At 35.5% G+C, this 21466-nt stretch overlaps 18 non-coding genes across 18 annotated transcripts; all 18 read left to right on the top strand.

Moving 5' to 3' along the window:
- Window positions 1–720: 720 nt before the first annotated feature.
- trnat-ugu (transfer RNA threonine (anticodon UGU)) lies at window positions 721–793 on the top strand. The gene has a single exon. It is a non-coding gene; the product is annotated as a tRNA-Thr (tRNA).
- A 1133-nt stretch (window positions 794–1926) lies between these two features.
- trnat-ugu (transfer RNA threonine (anticodon UGU)) lies at window positions 1927–1999 on the top strand. Its single transcript has one exon. It is a non-coding gene; the product is annotated as a tRNA-Thr (tRNA).
- A 1128-nt stretch (window positions 2000–3127) lies between these two features.
- Window positions 3128–3200, top strand: trnat-ugu (transfer RNA threonine (anticodon UGU)). The gene has a single exon. It is a non-coding gene; the product is annotated as a tRNA-Thr (tRNA).
- A 1128-nt stretch (window positions 3201–4328) lies between these two features.
- Window positions 4329–4401, top strand: trnat-ugu (transfer RNA threonine (anticodon UGU)). Its single transcript has one exon. It is a non-coding gene; the product is annotated as a tRNA-Thr (tRNA).
- A 1129-nt stretch (window positions 4402–5530) lies between these two features.
- On the top strand, window positions 5531–5603 carry trnat-ugu (transfer RNA threonine (anticodon UGU)). The gene has a single exon. It is a non-coding gene; the product is annotated as a tRNA-Thr (tRNA).
- A 1121-nt stretch (window positions 5604–6724) lies between these two features.
- On the top strand, window positions 6725–6797 carry trnat-ugu (transfer RNA threonine (anticodon UGU)). Its single transcript has one exon. It is a non-coding gene; the product is annotated as a tRNA-Thr (tRNA).
- A 1128-nt stretch (window positions 6798–7925) lies between these two features.
- On the top strand, window positions 7926–7998 carry trnat-ugu (transfer RNA threonine (anticodon UGU)). The gene has a single exon. It is a non-coding gene; the product is annotated as a tRNA-Thr (tRNA).
- A 1128-nt stretch (window positions 7999–9126) lies between these two features.
- On the top strand, window positions 9127–9199 carry trnat-ugu (transfer RNA threonine (anticodon UGU)). The gene has a single exon. It is a non-coding gene; the product is annotated as a tRNA-Thr (tRNA).
- A 1129-nt stretch (window positions 9200–10328) lies between these two features.
- Window positions 10329–10401, top strand: trnat-ugu (transfer RNA threonine (anticodon UGU)). The gene has a single exon. It is a non-coding gene; the product is annotated as a tRNA-Thr (tRNA).
- Window positions 10402–11522: 1121 nt separating this feature from the next.
- Window positions 11523–11596, top strand: trnat-ugu (transfer RNA threonine (anticodon UGU)). The gene has a single exon. It is a non-coding gene; the product is annotated as a tRNA-Thr (tRNA).
- A 1125-nt stretch (window positions 11597–12721) lies between these two features.
- trnat-ugu (transfer RNA threonine (anticodon UGU)) lies at window positions 12722–12794 on the top strand. The gene has a single exon. It is a non-coding gene; the product is annotated as a tRNA-Thr (tRNA).
- A 1128-nt stretch (window positions 12795–13922) lies between these two features.
- trnat-ugu (transfer RNA threonine (anticodon UGU)) lies at window positions 13923–13995 on the top strand. The gene has a single exon. It is a non-coding gene; the product is annotated as a tRNA-Thr (tRNA).
- A 1130-nt stretch (window positions 13996–15125) lies between these two features.
- Window positions 15126–15198, top strand: trnat-ugu (transfer RNA threonine (anticodon UGU)). Its single transcript has one exon. It is a non-coding gene; the product is annotated as a tRNA-Thr (tRNA).
- Window positions 15199–16327: 1129 nt separating this feature from the next.
- Window positions 16328–16400, top strand: trnat-ugu (transfer RNA threonine (anticodon UGU)). Its single transcript has one exon. It is a non-coding gene; the product is annotated as a tRNA-Thr (tRNA).
- Window positions 16401–17529: 1129 nt separating this feature from the next.
- On the top strand, window positions 17530–17602 carry trnat-ugu (transfer RNA threonine (anticodon UGU)). Its single transcript has one exon. It is a non-coding gene; the product is annotated as a tRNA-Thr (tRNA).
- Window positions 17603–18730: 1128 nt separating this feature from the next.
- trnat-ugu (transfer RNA threonine (anticodon UGU)) lies at window positions 18731–18803 on the top strand. The gene has a single exon. It is a non-coding gene; the product is annotated as a tRNA-Thr (tRNA).
- A 1127-nt stretch (window positions 18804–19930) lies between these two features.
- On the top strand, window positions 19931–20003 carry trnat-ugu (transfer RNA threonine (anticodon UGU)). The gene has a single exon. It is a non-coding gene; the product is annotated as a tRNA-Thr (tRNA).
- Window positions 20004–21124: 1121 nt separating this feature from the next.
- On the top strand, window positions 21125–21197 carry trnat-ugu (transfer RNA threonine (anticodon UGU)). Its single transcript has one exon. It is a non-coding gene; the product is annotated as a tRNA-Thr (tRNA).
- The last annotated feature ends 269 nt before the right edge of the window (window positions 21198–21466 follow it).

Below are 21466 nucleotides of genomic sequence, written 5' to 3'. Positions count from 1 at the left end.
GTACAAGAATAGACCTTTTCCCTTTATTGATATTGCAACCTCTCACTTTCGGTTATTTGAAAATGAAATAATCTCCAGAATATCACTGTTTTTAAACAAGCCATAGAACGCTGGTTGCAATTTCAGTTTAATACACCAGAAAATAATGAAGAAATAGGCCAATTACAACAAATATTAAGGCTAAAGTCAAATATGCTAATTATTAAAAAAATGACATTATTTGGGGAATATTTTTATTTTTTATTTTTACAAATTGTATAATAATTGTTGAATGATATCACAAAGACCACTTGTGGAGTTATGTCACACGTGCAGCTAACAAAAAGTAAACGGGATGGTTTTCAGAGATTGGTGGAAGTGGTTGAGGGTAGCTGAAGGGTGGGAATAAAAATGTAAAAAAATATATGACTAATGTAAAATATACTGTGTTCGTAATATGTTTATAGAATGTATAAGCTAGAAGTAGAAGCCTAAGTATTGTTGTCCATTAATTTTCTCCAATTAGGGGAGGGGTGGTAGGGTTATGGGAACATAATAAAATGTTTGTAAGAAAATATATATGGGGGATTGGAAAGGATGCAGACAATTACATTGAAAGAACCCACAATCAATCTGCAATATTAAAGTTGATCTACCCCTAAAAATAACAAATAAATGGTCATGAAGGAGAGGAGACAAGGAAAGGAGGAGAGGAGACTATTAAAGAATATTCCTAATAATGGCTCCATAGCTCAGTGGTTAGAGCACTGGTCTTGTAAACCAGGGGTCGTGAGTTCAATTCTCACTGGGGCCTTGATTATGACTCCACCACCCTCTGTGACATTCATCTGAAACTTTACACTATAATGCACAGGGTGGGAGATTCCATTTCTCTTGCTCTATACAGCAGAAAGTTCTAAATGTGACAACAAACTGACAGTATCACCCTGCAAAAATAATTCTCTGCATTACAACTACTGTAAGAGACATTGCCAAACAAACTGAGGATACGATTCCACGTTTGCCGATTCTGTCCTGGGCTGCCCATCATGATTAAAAAAGGGCTGAAACTAGAGACAGGAGTAGCAGAGGTCATGTAAACCAGCCATGCATGTTGAAAGAATAACAACGTTAACCTGAACTTTTCCTTATATTAACTGTAAGATAAAAGTTGTATTTAAATCCAAACTGGTTTTCCAGCAGATTAGTTACAATGACCCATGTACAAGAATAGACCTTTTCCCTTTATTGATATTGCAACCTCTCACTTTCGGTTATTTGAAAATGAAATAATCTCCAGAATATCACTGTTTTTAAACAAGCCATAGAACACTGGTTGCAATTTCAGTTTAATCCACCAGAAAATAATGAAGAAATAGGCCAATTACAACAAATATTATGGCTAAAGTCAAATATGCTAATTATTTAAAAAATGACATTATTTGGGGATTTTTTATTTTTTATTTTTACAAATTGTATAATAATTGTTGAATGATATCACAAAGACCACTTGTGGAGTTATGTCACACGTGCAGCTAACAAAAAGTAAACGGGATGGTTTTCAGAGATTGGTGGAAGTGGTTGAGGGTAGCTGAAGGGTGGGAATAAAAATGTAAAAAAATATATGACTAATGTAAAATATACTGTGTTCGTAATATGTTTATAGAATGTATAAAGCTAGAAGTAGAAGCCTAAGTATTGTTGTCCATTAATTTTCTCCAATTAGGGGAGGGGTGGTAGGGTTATGGGAAAACAATAAAATAAAATGTTTGTAAGAAAATATATATGGGGGATTGGAAAGGATGCAGACAATTACATTGAAAGAACCCACAATCAATCTGCAATATTAAAGTTGATCTACCCCTAAAAATAACAAATAAATGGTCATGAAGGAGAGGAGACAAGGAAAGGAGGAGAGGAGACTATTAAAGAAGGATTCCTAATAATGGCTCCATAGCTCAGTGGTTAGAGCACTGGTCTTGTAAACCAGGGGTCGTGAGTTCAATTCTCACTGGGGCCTTGATTATGACTCCACCACCCTCTGTGACATTCATCTGAAACTTTACACTGTAATGCACAGGGTGGGAGATTCCATTTCTCTTGCTCTATACAGCAGAAAGTTCTAAATGTGACAACAAACTGACAGTATCACCCTGCAAAAATAATTCTCTGCATTACAACTACTGTAAGAGACATTGCCAAACAAACTGAGGATACGATTCCACGTTTGCCGATTCTGTCCTGGGCCGCCCATCATGATTAAAAAAGGGCTGAAACTAGAGACAGGAGTAGCAGAGGTCATGTAAACCAGCCATGCATGTTGAAAGAATAACAACGTTAACCTGAACTTTTCCTTATATTAACTGTAAGATAAAAGTTGTATTTAAATCCAAACTGGTTTTCCAGCAGATTAGTTACAATGACCCATGTACAAGAATAGACCTTTTCCCTTTATTGATATTGCAACCTCTCACTTTCGGTTATTTGAAAATGAAATAATCTCCAGAATATCACTGTTTTTAAACAAGCCATAGAACACTGGTTGCAATTTCAGTTTAATCCACCAGAAAATAATGAAGAAATAGGCCAATTACAACAAATATTATGGCTAAAGTCAAATATGCTAATTATTTAAAAAATGACATTATTTGGGGATTTTTTTATTTTTATTTTTACAAATTGTATAATAATTGTTGAATGATATCACAAAGACCACTTGTGGAGTTATGTCAAACGTGCAGCTAACAAAAAGTAAACGGGATGGTTTTCAGAGATTGGTGGAAGTGGTTGAGGGTAGCTGAAGGGTGGGAATAAAAATGTAAAAAAATATATGAGTAATATAAAATATACTGTGTTCGTAATATGTTTATAGAATGTATAAAGCTAGAAGTAGAAGCCTAAGTATTGTTGTCCATTAATTTTCTCCAATTAGGGGAGGGGTGGTAGGGTTATGGGAACATAATAAAATGTTTGTAAGAAAATATATATGGGGGATTGGAAAGGATGCAGACAATTACATTGAAAGAACCCACAATCAATCTGCAATATTAAAGTTGATCTACCCCTAAAAATAACAAATAAATGGTCATGAAGGAGAGGAGACAAGGAAAGGAGGAGAGGAGACTATTAAAGAAGGATTCCTAATAATGGCTCCATAGCTCAGTGGTTAGAGCACTGGTCTTGTAAACCAGGGGTCGTGAGTTCAATTCTCACTGGGGCCTTGATTATGACTCCACCACCCTCTGTTACATTCATCTGAAACTTTACACTGTAATGCACAGTGTGCGAGATTCCATTTCTCTTGCTCTATACAGCAGAAAGTTCTAAATGTGACAACAAACTGACAGTATCACCCTGCAAAAATAATTCTCTGCATTACAACTACTGTAAGAGACATTGCCAAACAAACTGAGGATACGATTCCACGTTTGCCGATTCTGTCCTGGGCCGCCCATCATGATTAAAAAAGGGCTGAAACTAGAGACAGGAGTAGCAGAGGTCATGTAAACCAGCCATGCATGTTGAAAGAATAACAACGTTAACCTGAACTTTTCCTTATATTAACTGTAAGATAAAAGTTGTATTTAAATCCAAACTGGTTTTCCAGCAGATTAGTTACAATGACCCATGTACAAGAATAGACCTTTTCCCTTTATTGATATTGCAACCTCTCACTTTCGGTTATTTGAAAATGAAATAATCTCCAGAATATCACTGTTTTTAAACAAGCCATAGAACACTGGTTGCAATTTCAGTTTAATCCACCAGAAAATAATGAAGAAATAGGCCAATTACAACAAATATTATGGCTAAAGTCAAATATGCTAATTATTTAAAAAATGACATTATTTGGGGATTTTTTTATTTTTATTTTTACAAATTGTATAATAATTGTTGAATGATATCACAAAGACCACTTGTGGAGTTATGTCAAACGTGCAGCTAACAAAAAGTAAACGGGATGGTTTTCAGAGATTGGTGGAAGTGGTTGAGGGTAGCTGAAGGGTGGGAATAAAAATGTAAAAAAATATATGAGTAATATAAAATATACTGTGTTCGTAATATGTTTATAGAATGTATAAAGCTAGAAGTAGAAGCCTAAGTATTGTTGTCCATTAATTTTCTCCAATTAGGGGAGGGGTGGTAGGGTTATGGGAACATAATAAAATGTTTGTAAGAAAATATATATGGGGGATTGGAAAGGATGCAGACAATTACATTGAAAGAACCCACAATCAATCTGCAATATTAAAGTTGATCTACCCCTAAAAATAACAAATAAATGGTCATGAAGGAGAGGAGACAAGGAAAGGAGGAGAGGAGACTATTAAAGAAGGATTCCTAATAATGGTTCCATAGCTCAGTGGTTAGAGCACTGGTCTTGTAAACCAGGGGTCGTGAGTTCAATTCTCACTGGGGCCTTGATTACGACTCCACCACCCTCTGTTACATTCATCTGAAACTTTACACTGTAATGCACAGCGTGCGAGATTCCATTTCTCTTGCTCTATACAGCAGAAAGTTCTAAATGTGACAACAAACTGACAGTATCACCCTGCAAAAATAATTCTCTGCATTACAACTACTGTAAGAGACATTGCCAAACAAACTGAGGATACGATTCCACGTTTGCCGATTCTGTCCTGGGCCGCCCATCATGATTAAAAAAGGGCTGAAACTAGAGACAGGAGTAGCAGAGGTCATGTAAACCAGCCATGCATGTTGAAAGAATAACAACGTTAACTAGAACTTTTCCTTATATTAACTGTAAGATAAAAGTTGTATTTAAATCCAAACTGGTTTTCCAGCAGATTAGTTACAATGACCCATGTACAAGAATAGACCTTTTCCCTTTATTGATATTGCAACCTCTCACTTTTGGTTATTTGAAAATGAAATCATCTCCAGAATATCACTGTTTTTAAACAAGCCATAGAACACTGGTTGCAATTTCAGTTTAATCCACCAGAAAATAATGAAGAAATAGGCCAATTACAACAAATATTATGGCTAAAGTCAAATATGCAAATTATTTTAAAAAATGACATTATTTGGGGATTTTTTATTTTTTATTTTTACAAATTGTATAATAATTGTTGAATGATATCACAAAGACCACTTGTGGAGTTATGTCACACGTGCAGCTAACAGAAAGTAAACGGGATGGTTTTCAGAGATTGGTGGAAGTGGTTGAGGGTAGCTGAAGGGTGGGAATAAAAATGTAAAAAAATATATGACTAATGTAAAATATACTGTGTTCGTAAAATGTTTATAGAATGTATAAGCTAGAAGTAGAACCCTAAGTATTGTTGTCCATTAATTTTCTCCAATTAGGGGAGGGGTGGTAGGGTTATGGGAACATAATAAAATGTTTGTAAAAAAATATATATGGGGGATTGGAAAGGATGCAGACAATTACATTGAAAGAACCCACAATCAATCTGCAATATTAAAGTTGATCTACCCCTAAAAATAACAAATAAATGGTCATGAAGGAGAGGAGACAAGGAAAGGAGGAGAGGAGACTATTAAAAGAAGGATTTCAACTAATGGCTCCATAGCTCAGTGGTTAGAGAACTGGTCTTGTAAACCAGGGGTTGTGAGTTCAATTCTCACTGGGGCCTTGATTATGACTCCACCACCCACTGTGACATTCATCTGAAACTTTACACTGTAATGCACAGGGTGGGAGATTCCATTTCTCTTGCTCTATACAGCAGAAAGTTCTAAATGTGACAACAAACTGACAGTATCACCCTGCAAAAATAATTCTCTGCATTACAACTACTGTAAGAGACATTGCCAAACAAACTGAGGATACGATTCCACGTTTGCCGATTCTGTCCTGGGCCGCCCATCATGATTAAAAAAGGGCTGAAACTAGAGACAGGAGTAGCAGAGGTCATGTAAACCAGCCATGCATGTTGAAAGAATAACAACGTTAACTAGAACTTTTCCTTATATTAACTGTAAGATAAAAGTTGTATTTAAATCCAAACTGGTTTTCCAGCAGATTAGTTACAATGACCCATGTACAAGAATAGACCTTTTCCCTTTATTGATATTGCAACCTCTCACTTTTGGTTATTTGAAAATGAAATCATCTCCAGAATATCACTGTTTTTAAACAAGCCATAGAACACTGGTTGCAATTTCAGTTTAATCCACCAGAAAATAATGAAGAAATAGGCCAATTACAACAAATATTATGGCTAAAGTCAAATATGCTAATTATTTAAAAAATGACATTATTTGGGGATTTTTTATTTTTACAAATTGTATAATAATTGTTGAATGATATCACAAAGACCACTTGTGGAGTTATGTCAAACGTGCAGCTAACAAAAAGTAAACGGGATGGTTTTCAGAGATTGGTGGAAGTGGTTGAGGGTAGCTGAAGGGTGGGAATAAAATTTAAAAAAAATATATGAGTAATATAAAATATACTGTGTTTGTAATATGTTTATAGAATGTATAAAGCTAGAAGTAGAAGCCTAAGTATTGTTGTCCATTAATTTTCTCCAATTAGGGGAGGGGTGGTAGGGTTATGGGAACATAATAAAATGTTTGTAAAAAAATATATATGGGGGATTGGAAAGGATGCAGACAATTACATTGAAAGAACCCACAATCAATCTGCATTATTAAAGTTGATCTACCCCTAAAAATAACAAATAAATGGTCATGAAGGAGAGGAGACAAGGAAAGGAGGAGAGGAGACTATTAAAGATGGTTTCCTAAGAATGGCTCCATAGCTCAGTGGTTAGAGCACTGGTCTTGTAAACCAGGGGTCGTGAGTTCAATTCTCACTGGGGCTTTGATTATGACTCCACCACCCACTGTGACATTCATCTGAAACTTTACACTGTAATGCACAGGGTGGGAGATTCCATTTCTCTTGCTCTATACAGCAGAAAGTTCTAAATGTGACAACAAACTGACAGTATCACCCTGCAAAAATAATTCTCTGCATTACAACTACTGTAAGAGACATTGCCAAACAAACTGAGGATACGATTCCACGTTTGCCGATTCTGTCCTGGGCCGCCCATCATGATTAAAAAAGGGCTGAAACTAGAGACAGGAGTAGCAGAGGTCATGTAAACCAGCCATGCATGTTGAAAGAATAACAACGTTAACTAGAACTTTTCCTTATATTAACTGTAAGATAAAAGTTGTATTTAAATCCAAACTGGTTTTCCAGCAGATTAGTTACAATGACCCATGTACAAGAATAGACCTTTTCCCTTTATTGATATTGCAACCTCTCACTTTTGGTTATTTGAAAATGAAATCATCTCCAGAATATCACTGTTTTTAAACAAGCCATAGAACACTGGTTGCAATTTCAGTTTAATCCACCAGAAAATAATGAAGAAATAGGCCAATTACAACAAATATTATGGCTAAAGTCAAATATGCTAATTATTTAAAAAATGACATTATTTTGGGGATTTTTTATTTTTTATTTTTACAAATTGTATAATAATTGTTGAATGATATCACAAAGACCACTTGTGGAGTTATGTCACACGTGCAGCTAACAGAAAGTAAACGGGATGGTTTTCAGAGATTGGTGGAAGTGGTTGAGGGTAGCTGAAGGGTGGGAATAAAAATTTAAAAAAATATATGAGTAATATAAAATATACTGTGTTCGTAATATGTTTATAGAATGTATAAAGCTAGAAGTAGAAGCCTAAGTATTGTTGTCCATTAATTTTCTCCAATTAGGGGAGGGGTGGTAGGGTTATGGGAACATAATAAAATGTTTGTAAAAAAAATATATGGGGGATTGGGAAGGATGCAGACAATTACATTGAAAGAACCCACAATCAATCTGCAATATTAAAGTTGATCTACCCCTAAAAATAACAAATAAATGGTAATGAAGGAGAGGAGACAAGGAAAGAAGGAGAGGAGACTATTAAAGAAGGATTCTTAAGAATGGCTCCATAGCTCAGTGGTTAGAGCACTGGTCTTGTAAACCAGGGGTCGTGAGTTCAATTCTCACTGGGGCCTTGATTATGACTCCACCACCCTCTGTGACATTCATCTGAAACTTTACACTGTAATGCACAGGGTGGGAGATTCCAATTCTCTTGCTCTATACAGCAGAAAGTTCTAAATGTGACAACAAACTGACAGTATCACCCTGCAAAAATAATTCTCTGCATTACAACTACTGTAAGAGACATTGCCAAACAAACTGAGGATACGATTCCACGTTTGCCGATTCTGTCCTGGGCCGCCCATCATGATTAAAAAAGGGCTGAAACTAGAGACAGGAGTAGCAGAGGTCATGTAAACCAGCCATGCATGTTGAAAGAATAACAACGTTAACCTGAACTTTTCCTTATATTAACTGTAAGATAAAAGTTGTATTTAAATCCAAACTGGTTTTCCAGCAGATTAGTTACAATGACCCATGTACAAGAATAGACCTTTTCCCTTTATTGATATTGCAACCTCTCACTTTCGGTTATTTGAAAATGAAATAATCTCCAGAATATCACTGTTTTTAAACAAGCCATAGAACACTGGTTGCAATTTCAGTTTAATCCACCAGAAAATAATGAAGAAATAGGCCAATTACAACAAATATTATGGCTAAAGTCAAATATGCTAATTATTTAAAAAATTACATTATTTGGGGATTTTTTATTTTTTATTTTTACAAATTGTATAATAATTGTTGAATGATATCACAAAGACCACTTGTGGAGTTATGTCAAACGTGCAGCTAACAAAAAGTAAACGGGATGGTTTTCAGAGATTGGTGGAAGTGGTTGAGGGTAGCTGAAGGGTGGGAATAAAATTTAAAAAAAATATATGAGTAATATAAAATATACTGTGTTCGTAATATGTTTATAGAATGTATAAAGCTAGAAGTAGAAGCCTAAGTATTGTTGTCCATTAATTTTCTCCAATTAGGGGAGGGGTGGTAGGGTTATGGGAACATAATAAAATGTTTGTAAAAAAATATATATGGGGGATTGGAAAGGATGCAGACAATTACATTGAAAGAACCCACAATCAATCTGCATTATTAAAGTTGATCTACCCCTAAAAATAACAAATAAATGGTCATGAAGGAGAGGAGACAAGGAAAGGAGGAGAGGAGACTATTAAAGATGGTTTCCTAAGAATGGCTCCATAGCTCAGTGGTTAGAGCACTGGTCTTGTAAACCAGGGGTCGTGAGTTCAATTCTCACTGGGGCTTTGATTATGACTCCACCACCCACTGTGACATTCATCTGAAACTTTACACTGTAATGCACAGGGTGGGAGATTCCATTTCTCTTGCTCTATACAGCAGAAAGTTCTAAATGTGACAACAAACTGACAGTATCACCCTGCAAAAATAATTCTCTGCATTACAACTACTGTAAGAGACATTGCCAAACAAACTGAGGATACGATTCCACGTTTGCCGATTCTGTCCTGGGCCGCCCATCATGATTAAAAAAGGGCTGAAACTAGAGACAGGAGTAGCAGAGGTCATGTAAACCAGCCATGCATGTTGAAAGAATAACAACGTTAACTAGAACTTTTCCTTATATTAACTGTAAGATAAAAGTTGTATTTAAATCCAAACTGGTTTTCCAGCAGATTAGTTACAATGACCCATGTACAAGAATAGACCTTTTCCCTTTATTGATATTGCAACCTCTCACTTTTGGTTATTTGAAAATGAAATCATCTCCAGAATATCACTGTTTTTAAACAAGCCATAGAACACTGGTTGCAATTTCAGTTTAATCCACCAGAAAATAATGAAGAAATAGGCCAATTACAACAAATATTATGGCTAAAGTCAAATATGCTAATTATTTAAAAAATGACATTATTTTGGGGATTTTTTATTTTTTATTTTTACAAATTGTATAATAATTGTTGAATGATATCACAAAGACCACTTGTGGAGTTATGTCACACGTGCAGCTAACAGAAAGTAAACGGGATGGTTTTCAGAGATTGGTGGAAGTGGTTGAGGGTAGCTGAAGGGTGGGAATAAAAATGTAAAAAAATATATGAGTAATATAAAATATACTGTGTTCGTAATATGTTTATAGAATGTATAAAGCTAGAAGTAGAAGCCTAAGTATTGTTGTCCATTAATTTTCTCCAATTAGGGGAGGGGTGGTAGGGTTATGGGAACATAATAAAATGTTTGTAAAAAAAAATATATGGGGGATTGGAAAGGATGCAGACAATTACATTGAAAGAACCCACAATCAATCTGCAATATTAAAGTTGATCTACCCCTAAAAATAACAAATAAATGGTAATGAAGGAGAGGAGACAAGGAAAGAAGGAGAGGAGACTATTAAAGAAGGATTCGTAAGAATGGCTCCATAGCTCAGTGGTTAGAGCACTGGTCTTGTAAACCAGGGGTCGTGAGTTCAATTCTCACTGGGGCCTTGATTATGACTCCACCACCCTCTGTTACATTCATCTGAAACTTTACACTGTAATGCACAGGGTGCGAGATTCCATTTCTCTTGCTCTATACAGCAGAAAGTTCTAAATGTGACAACAAACTGACAGTATCACCCTGCAAAAATAATTCTCTGCATTACAACTACTGTAAGAGACATTGCCAAACAAACTGAGGATACGATTCCACGTTTGCCGATTCTGTCCTGGGCCGCCCATCATGATTAAAAAAGGGCTGAAACTAGAGACAGGAGTAGCAGAGGTCATGTAAACCAGCCATGCATGTTGAAAGAATAACAACGTTAACCTGAACTTTTCCTTATATTAACTGTAAGATAAAAGTTGTATTTAAATCCAAACTGGTTTTCCAGCAGATTAGTTACAATGACCCATGTACAAGAATAGACCTTTTCCCTTTATTGATATTGCAACCTCTCACTTTCGGTTATTTGAAAATGAAATAATCTCCAGAATATCACTGTTTTTAAACAAGCCATAGAACACTGGTTGCAATTTCAGTTTAATCCACCAGAAAATAATGAAGAAATAGGCCAATTACAACAAATATTATGGCTAAAGTCAAATATGCTAATTATTTAAAAAATGACATTATTTGGGGATTTTTTTATTTTTATTTTTACAAATTGTATAATAATTGTTGAATGATATCACAAAGACCACTTGTGGAGTTATGTCAAACGTGCAGCTAACAAAAAGTAAACGGGATGGTTTTCAGAGATTGGTGGAAGTGGTTGAGGGTAGCTGAAGGGTGGGAATAAAAATGTAAAAAAATATATGAGTAATATAAAATATACTGTGTTCGTAATATGTTTATAGAATGTATAAAGCTAGAAGTAGAAGCCTAAGTATTGTTGTCCATTAATTTTCTCCAATTAGGGGAGGGGTGGTAGGGTTATGGGAACATAATAAAATGTTTGTAAGAAAATATATATGGGGGATTGGAAAGGATGCAGACAATTACATTGAAAGAACCCACAATCAATCTGCAATATTAAAGTTGATCTACCCCTAAAAATAACAAATAAATGGTCATGAAGGAGAGGAGACAAGGAAAGGAGGAGAGGAGACTTGTAAATATATATAATGGCTCCATAGCTCAGTGGTTAGAGCACTGGTCTTGTAAACCAGGGGGTCGTGAGTTCAATTCTCACTGGGGCCTTGATTATGACTCCACCACCCTCTGTGACATTCATCTAAACCTTTACACTGAAATTCACAGGGTGCGAGATTCCATTTCTTTTGCTCTATACAGCAGAAAGTTCTAAATGTGACAACAAACTGACAGTATCACCCTGCAAAAATAATTCTCTGCATTACAACTACTGTAAGAGACATTGCCAAACAAACTGAGGATACGATTCCACGTTTGCCGATTCTGTCCTGGGCCGCCCATCATGATTAAAAAAGGGCTGAAACTAGAGACAGGAGTAGCAGAGGTCATGTAAACCAGCCATGCATGTTGAAAGAATAACAACGTTAACCTGAACTTTTCCTTATATTAACTGTAAGATAAAAGTTGTATTTAAATCCAAACTGGTTTTCCAGCAGATTAGTTACAATGACCCATGTACAAGAATAGACCTTTTCCCTTTATTGATATTGCAACCTCTCACTTTCGGTTATTTGAAAATGAAATAATCTCCAGAATATCACTGTTTTTAAACAAGCCATAGAACACTGGTTGCAATTTCAGTTTAATCCACCAGAAAATAATGAAGAAATAGGCCAATTACAACAAATATTATGGCTAAAGTCAAATATGCTAATTATTTAAAAAATGACATTATTTGGGGATTTTTTATTTTTACAAATTGTATAATAATTGTTGAATGATATCACAAAGACCACTTGTGGAGTTATGTCACACGTGCAGCTAACAAAAACTAAACGGGATGGTTTTCAGAGATTGGTGGAAGTGGTTGAGGGTAGCTGAAGGGTGGGAATAAAAATGTAAAAAAATATATGACTAATGTAAAATATACTGTGTTCGTGATATGTTTATAGAATGTATAATCTAGAAGTAGAAGCCTAAGTATTGTTGTCCATTAATTTTCTCCAATTAGGGGAGGGGTGGTAGGGTTATGGGAAAATAATAAAATAAAATGTTTGTAAGAAAATATATATGGGGGATTGGAAAGGATGTAGACAATTACATTGAAAGAACCCACAATCAATCTGCAATATTAAAGTTGATCTACCCCTAAAAATAACAAATAAATGGTCATGAAGGAGAGGAGACAAGGAAAGGAGGAGAGGAGACTATTAAAGAAGTATTCCTAATAATGGCTCCATAGCTCAGTGGTTAGAGCACTGGTCTTGTAAACCAGGGGTCGTGAGTTCAACTCTCACTGGGTTCTTGATTATGACTCCACCACCCTCTGCGACATTCATCTGAAACTTTACACTGTAATGCACAGGGTGTGAGATTCCATTTCTCTTGCTCTATACAGCAGAAAGTTCTAAATGTGACAACAAACTGACAGTATCACCCTGCAAAAATAATTCTCTGCATTACAACTACTGTAAGAGACATTGCCAAACAAACTGAGGATACGATTCCACGTTTGCCGATTCTGTCCTGGGCCGCCCATCATGATTAAAAAAGGGCTGAAACTAGAGACAGGAGTAGCAGAGGTCATGTAAACCAGCCATGCATGTTGAAAGAATAACAACGTTAACCTGAACTTTTCCTTATATTAACTGTAAGATAAAAGTTGTATTTAAATCCAAACTGGTTTTCCAGCAGATTAGTTACAATGACCCATGTACAAGAATAGACCTTTTCCCTTTATTGATATTGCAACCTCTCACTTTCGGTTATTTGAAAATGAAATAATCTCCAGAATATCACTGTTTTTAAACAAGCCATAGAACACTGGTTGCAATTTCAGTTTAATCCACCAGAAAATAATGAAGAAATAGGCCAATTACAACAAATATTATGGCTAAAGTCAAATATGCTAATTATTTAAAAAATGACATTATTTGGGGATTTTTTTATTTTTATTTTTACAAATTGTATAATAATTGTTGAATGATATCACAAAGACCACTTGTGGAGTTATGTCAAACGTGCAGCTAACAAAAAGTAAACGGGATGGTTTTCAGAGATTGGTGGAAGTGGTTGAGGGTAGCTGAAGGGTGGGAATAAAAATGTAAAAAAATATATGAGTAATATAAAATATACTGTGTTCGTAATATGTTTATAGAATGTATAAAGCTAGAAGTAGAAGCCTAAGTATTGTTGTCCATTAATTTTCTCCAATTAGGGGAGGGGTGGTAGGGTTATGGGAACATAATAAAATGTTTGTAAGAAAATATATATGGGGGATTGGAAAGGATGCAGACAATTACATTGAAAGAACCCACAATCAATCTGCAATATTAAAGTTGATCTACCCCTAAAAATAACAAATAAATGGTCATGAAGGAGAGGAGACAAGGAAAGGAGGAGAGGAGACTATTAAAGAAGGATTCCTAATAATGGCTCCATAGCTCAGTGGTTAGAGCACTGGTCTTGTAAACCAGGGGTCGTGAGTTCAATTCTCACTGGGGCATTGATTATGACTCCACCACCCTCTGTTACATTCATCTGAAACTTTACACTGTAATGCACAGCGTGCGAGATTCCATTTCTCTTGCTCTATACAGCAGAAAGTTCTAAATGTGACAACAAACTGACAGTATCACCCTGCAAAAATAATTCTCTGCATTACAACTACTGTAAGAGACATTGCCAAACAAACTGAGGATACGATTCCACGTTTGCCGATTCTGTCCTGGGCCGCCCATCATGATTAAAAAAGGGCTGAAACTAGAGACAGGAGTAGCAGAGGTCATGTAAACCAGCCATGCATGTTGAAAGAATAACAACGTTAACTAGAACTTTTCCTTATATTAACTGTAAGATAAAAGTTGTATTTAAATCCAAACTGGTTTTCCAGCAGATTAGTTACAATGACCCATGTACAAGAATAGACCTTTTCCCTTTATTGATATTGCAACCTCTCACTTTCGGTTATTTGAAAATGAAATAATCTCCAGAATATCACTGTTTTTAAACAAGCCATAGAACACTGGTTGCAATTTCAGTTTAATCCACCAGAAAATAATGAAGAAATAGGCCAATTACAACAAATATTATGGCTAAAGTCAAATATGCTAATTATTTAAAAAATGACATTATTTGGGGAATTTTTTTATTTTTTATTTTTACAAATTGTATAATAATTGTTGAATGATATCACAAAGACCACTTGTGGAGTTATGTCAAACGTGCAGCTAACAAAAAGTAAACGGGATGGTTTTCAGAGATTGGTGGAAGTGGTTGAGGGTAGCTGAAGGGTGGGAATAAAAATGTAAAAAAATATATGAGTAATATAAAATATACTGTGTTCGTAATATGTTTATAGAATGTATAAAGCTAGAAGTAGAAGCCTAAGTATTGTTGTCCATTAATTTTCTCCAATTAGGGGAGGGGTGGTAGGGTTATGGGAACATAATAAAATGTTTGTAAGAAAATATATATGGGGGATTGGAAAGGATGCAGACAATTACATTGAAAGAACCCACAATCAATCTGCAATATTAAAGTTGATCTACCCCTAAAAATAACAAATAAATGGTCATGAAGGAGAGGAGACAAGGAAAGGAGGAGAGGAGACTATTAAAGAAGGATTCCTAAGAATGGCTCCATAGCTCAGTGGTTAGAGCACTGGTCTTGTAAACCAGGGGTCGTGAGTTCAATTCTCACTGGGGCATTGATTATGACTCCACCACCCTCTGTTACATTCATCTGAAACTTTACACTGTAATGCACAGCGTGCGAGATTCCATTTCTCTTGCTCTATACAGCAGAAAGTTCTAAATGTGACAACAAACTGACAGTATCACCCTGCAAAAATAATTCTCTGCATTACAACTACTGTAAGAGACATTGCCAAACAAACTGAGGATACGATTCCACGTTTGCCGATTCTGTCCTGGGCCGCCCATCATGATTAAAAAAGGGCTGAAACTAGAGACAGGAGTAGCAGAGGTCATGTAAACCAGCCATGCATGTTGAAAGAATAACAACGTTAACTAGAACTTTTCCTTATATTAACTGTAAGATAAAAGTTGTATTTAAATCCAAACTGGTTTTCCAGCAGATTAGTTACAATGACCCATGTACAAGAATAGACCTTTTCCCTTTATTGATATTGCAACCTCTCACTTTTGGTTATTTGAAAATGAAATCATCTCCAGAATATCACTGTTTTTAAACAAGCCATAGAACACTGGTTGCAATTTCAGTTTAATCCACCAGAAAATAATGAAGAAATAGGCCAATTACAACAAATATTATGGCTAAAGTCAAATATGCAAATTATTTTAAAAAATGACATTATTTGGGGATTTTTTATTTTTTATTTTTACAAATTGTATAATAATTGTTGAATGATATCACAAAGACCACTTGTGGAGTTATGTCACACGTGCAGCTAACAGAAAGTAAACGGGATGGTTTTCAGAGATTGGTGGAAGTGGTTGAGGGTAGCTGAAGGGTGGGAATAAAAATGTAAAAAAATATATGACTAATGTAAAATATACTGTGTTCGTAAAATGTTTATAGAATGTATAAGCTAGAAGTAGAACCCTAAGTATTGTTGTCCATTAATTTTCTCCAATTAGGGGAGGGGTGGTAGGGTTATGGGAACATAATAAAATGTTTGTAAAAAAATATATATGGGGGATTGGAAAGGATGCAGACAATTACATTGAAAGAACCCACAATCAATCTGCAATATTAAAGTTGATCTACCCCTAAAAATAACAAATAAATGGTCATGAAGGAGAGGAGACAAGGAAAGGAGGAGAGGAGACTATTAAAAGAAGGATTTCTACTAATGGCTCCATAGCTCAGTGGTTAGAGAACTGGTCTTGTAAACCAGGGGTCGTGAGTTCAATTCTCACTGGGGCCTTGATTATGACTCCACCACCCACTGTGACATTCATCTGAAACTTTACACTGTAATGCACAGGGTGGGAGATTCCATTTCTCTTGCTCTATACAGCAGAAAGTTCTAAATGTGACAACAAACTGACAGTATCACCCTGCAAAAATAATTCTCTGCATTACAACTACTGTAAGAGACATTGCCAAACAAACTGAGGATACGATTCCACGTTTGCCGATTCTGTCCTGGGCCGCCCATCATGATTAAAAAAGGGCTGAAACTAGAGACAGGAGTAGCAGAGGTCATGTAAACCAGCCATGCATGTTGAAAGAATAACAACGTTAACCTAGAACTTTTCCTTATATTAACTGTAAGATAAAAGTTGTATTTAAATCCAAACTGGTTTTCCAGCAGATTAGTTACAATGACCCATGTACAAGAATAGACCTTTTCCCTTTATTGATATTGCAACCTCTCACTTTCGGTTATTTGAAAATGAAATCATCTCCAGAATATCACTGTTTTTAAACAAGCCATAGAACACTGGTTGCAATTTCAGTTTAATCCACCAGAAAATAATGAAGAAATAGGCCAATTACAACAAATATTATGGCTAAAGTCAAATATGCTAATTATTTAAAAAATGACATTATTTTGGGGATTTTTTATTTTTTATTTTTACAAATTGTATAATAATTGTTGAATGATATCACAAAGACCACTTGTGGAGTTATGTCACACGTGCAGCTAACAGAAAGTAAACGGGATGGTTTTCAGAGATTGGTGGAAGTGGTTGAGGGTAGCTGAAGGGTGGGAATAAAAATTTAAAAAAATATATGAGTAATATAAAATATACTGTGTTCGTAATATGTTTATAGAATGTATAAAGCTAGAAGTAGAAGCCTAAGTATTGTTGTCCATTAATTTTCTCCAATTAGGGGAGGGGTGGTAGGGTTATGGGAACATAATAAAATGTTTGTAAAAAAAATATATGGGGGATTGGAAAGGATGCAGACAATTACATTGAAAGAACCCACAATCAATCTGCAATATTAAAGTTGATCTACCCCTAAAAATAACAAATAAATGGTCATGAAGGAGAGGAGACAAGGAAAGAAGGAGAGGAGACTATTAAAGAAGGATTCTTAAGAATGGCTCCATAGCTCAGTGGTTAGAGCACTGGTCTTGTAAACCAGGGGTCGTGAGTTCAATTCTCACTGGGGCCTTGATTATGACTCCACCACCCTCTGTGACATTCATCTGAAACTATACACTGTAATGCACAGGGTGGGAGATTCCAATTCTCTTGCTCTATACAGCAGAAAGTTCTAAATGTGACAACAAACTGACAGTATCACCCTGCAAAAATAATTCTCTGCATAACAACTACTGTAAGAGACATTGCCAAACAAACTGAGGATACGATTCCACGTTTGCCGATTCTGTCCTGGGCCGCCCATCATGATTAAAAAAGGGCTGAAACTAGAGACAGGAGTAGCAGAGGTCATGTAAACCAGCCATGCATGTTGAAAGAATAACAACGTTAACCTGAACTTTTCCTTATATTAACTGTAAGATAAAAGTTGTATTTAAATCCAAACTGGTTTTCCAGCAGATTAGTTACAATGACCCATGTACAAGAATAGACCTTTTCCCTTTATTGATATTGCAACCTCTCACTTTCGGTTATTTGAAAATGAAATAATCTCCAGAATATCACTGTTTTTAAACAAGCCATAGAACACTGGTTGCAATTTCAGTTTAATCCACCAGAAAATAATGAAGAAATAGGCCAATTACAACAAATATTATGGCTAAAGTCAAATATGCTAATTATTTAAAAAATGACATTATTTGGGGATTTTTTATTTTTTATTTTTACAAATTGTATAATAATTGTTGAATGATATCACAAAGACCACTTGTGGAGTTATGTCAAACGTGCAGCTAACAAAAAGTAAACGGGATGGTTTTCAGAGATTGGTGGAAGTGGTTGAGGGTAGCTGAAGGGTGGGAATAAAAATGTAAAAAAATATATGAGTAATATAAAATATACTGTGTTCGTAATATGTTTATAGAATGTATAAAGCTAGAAGTAGAAGCCTAAGTATTGTTGTCCATTAATTTTCTCCAATTAGGGGAGGGGTGGTAGGGTTATGGGAACATAATAAAATGTTTGTAAAAAAAAATATATGGGGGATTGGAAAGGATGCAGACAATTACATTGAAAGAACCCACAATCAATCTGCAATATTAAAGTTGATCTACCCCTAAAAATAACAAATAAATGGTAATGAAGGAGAGGAGACAAGGAAAGAAGGAGAGGAGACTATTAAAGAAGGATTCTTAAGAATGGCTCCATAGCTCAGTGGTTAGAGCACTGGTCTTGTAAACCAGGGGTCGTGAGTTCAATTCTCACTGGGGCCTTGATTATGACTCCACCACCCTCTGTGACATTCATCTGAAACTTTACACTGTAATGCACAGGGTGGGAGATTCCAATTCTCTTGCTCTATACAGCAGAAAGTTCTAAATGTGACAACAAACTGACAATATCACCCTGCAAAAATAATTCTCTGCATTACAACTACTGTAAGAGACATTGCCAAACAAACTGAGGATACGATTCCACGTTTGCCGATTCTGTCCTGGGCCGCCCATCATGATTAAAAAAGGGCTGAAACTAGAGACAGGAGTAGCAGAGGTCATGTAAACCAGCCATGCATGTTGAAAGAATAACAACGTTAACCTGAACTTTTCCTTATATTAACTGTAAGATAAAAGTTGTATTTAAATCCAAACTGGTTTTCCAGCAGATTAGTTACAATGACCCATGTACAAGAATAGACCTTTTCCCTTTATTGATATTGCAACCTCTCACTTTCGGTTATTTGAAAATGAAATAATCTCCAGAATATCACTGTTTTTAAACAAGCCATAGAACACTGGTTGCAATTTCAGTTTAATCCACCAGAAAATAATGAAGAAATAGGCCAATTACAACAAATATTATGGCTAAAGTCAAATATGCTAATTATTTAAAAAATGACATTATTTGGGGATTTTTTATTTTTTATTTTTACAAATTGTATAATAATTGTTGAATGATATCACAAAGACCACTTGTGGAGTTATGTCAAACGTGCAGCTAACAAAAAGTAAACGGGATGGTTTTCAGAGATTGGTGGAAGTGGTTGAGGGTAGCTGAAGGGTGGGAATAAAAATGTAAAAAGATATATGAGTAATATAAAATATACTGTGTTCGTAATATGTTTATAGAATGTATAAAGCTAGAAGTAGAAGCCTAAGTATTGTTGTCCATTAATTTTCTCCAATTAGGGGAGGGGTGGTAGGGTTATGGGAACATAATAAAATGTTTGTAAAAAAAATATATGGGGGATTGGAAAGGATGCAGACAATTACATTGAAAGAACCCACAATCAATCTGCAATATTAAAGTTGATCTACCCCTAAAAATAACAAATAAATGGTAATGAAGGAGAGGAGACAAGGAAAGAAGGAGAGGAGACTATTAAAGAAGTATTCCTAATAATGGCTCCATAGCTCAGTGGTTAGAGCACTGGTCTTGTAAACCAGGGGTCGTGAGTTCAATTCTCACTGGGGCCTTGATTATGACTCCACCACCCTCTTTGACATTCATCTGAAACATTACACTTTAATGCACAGGGTGGGAGATTCCATTTCTCTTGCTCTATACAGCAGAAAGTTCTAAATGTGACAACAAACTGACAGTATTACCCTGCAAAAATAATTCTCTGCATTACAACTACTGTAAGAGAAATTGCCAAACAAACTGACGAAACGATTCCACGTTTGCCGATTCTGTCCTGGGCCGCCCATCATGATTAAAAAAGGGCTGAAACTAGAGACAGGAGTAGCAGAGGTCATGTAAACCAGCCATGCATGTTGAAAGAAAAACAACGTTAACTAGAACTTTTCCTTATATTAACTGTAAGATAAAAGTTGTATTTAAATCCAAACTGGTTTTCCAGCAGATTAGTTACAATGACCCATGTACAAGAATAGACCTTTTCCCTTTATTGATATTGCAACCTCTCACTTTTGGTTATTTGAAAATGAAATCATCTCCAGAATATCACTGTTTTTAAACAAGCCATAGAACACTGGTTGCAATTTCAGTTTAATCCACCAGAAAATAATGAAGAAATAGGCCAATTACAACAAATATTATGGCTAAAGTCAAATATGCTAATTATTTAAAAAATTACATTATTTGGGGATTTTTTATTTTTACAAATTGTATAATAATTGTTGAATGATATCACAAAGACCACTTGTGGAGTTATGTCACACGTGCAGCTAACAGAAAGTAAACGGGATGGTTTTCAGAGATTGGTGGAAGTGGTTGAGGGTAGCTGAAGGGTGGGAATAAAAATGTAAAAAAATATATAAGTAATATAAAATATACTGTGTTCATAATATGTTTATAGAATGTATAAAGCTAGAAGTAGAAGCCTAAGTATTGTTGTCCATTAATTTTCTCCAATTAGGGGAGGGGTGGTAGGGTTATGGGAACATAATAAAATGTTTGTAAAAAAATATATATGGGGGATTGGAAAGGATGCAGACAATTACATTGAAAGAACCCACAATCAATCTGCAATATTAAAGTTGATCTACCCCTAAAAATAACAAATAAATGGTCATGAAGGAGAGGAGACAAGGAAAGAAGGAGAGGAGACTATTAAAGAAGTATTCCTAATAATGGCTCCATAGCTCAGTGGTTAGAGCACTGGTTTTGTAAACCAGGGGTCGTGAGTTCAATTCTCACTGGGGCCTTGATTATGACTCCACCACCCTCTGTGACATTCATCTGAAACTTTACACTGTAATGCACAGCGTGTGAGATTCCATTTCTCTTGCTCTATACAGCAGAAAGTTCTAAATGTGACAACAAACTGACAGTATCACCCTGCAAAAATAATTCTCTGCATTACAACTACTGTAAGAGACATTGCCAAACAAACTGAGGATACGATTCCACGTTTGCCGATTCTGTCCTGGGCCGCCCATCATGATTAAAAAAGGGCTGAAACTAGAGACAGGAG

Source organism: Salvelinus alpinus, chromosome 4, assembly GCF_045679555.1.
Source record: "Salvelinus alpinus chromosome 4, SLU_Salpinus.1, whole genome shotgun sequence".
NCBI lineage: Eukaryota > Metazoa > Chordata > Actinopteri > Salmoniformes > Salmonidae > Salvelinus > Salvelinus alpinus.
Note: the sequence above shows the minus strand (reverse complement) of the source record. Positions and strands in the feature narration are given on the sequence as shown.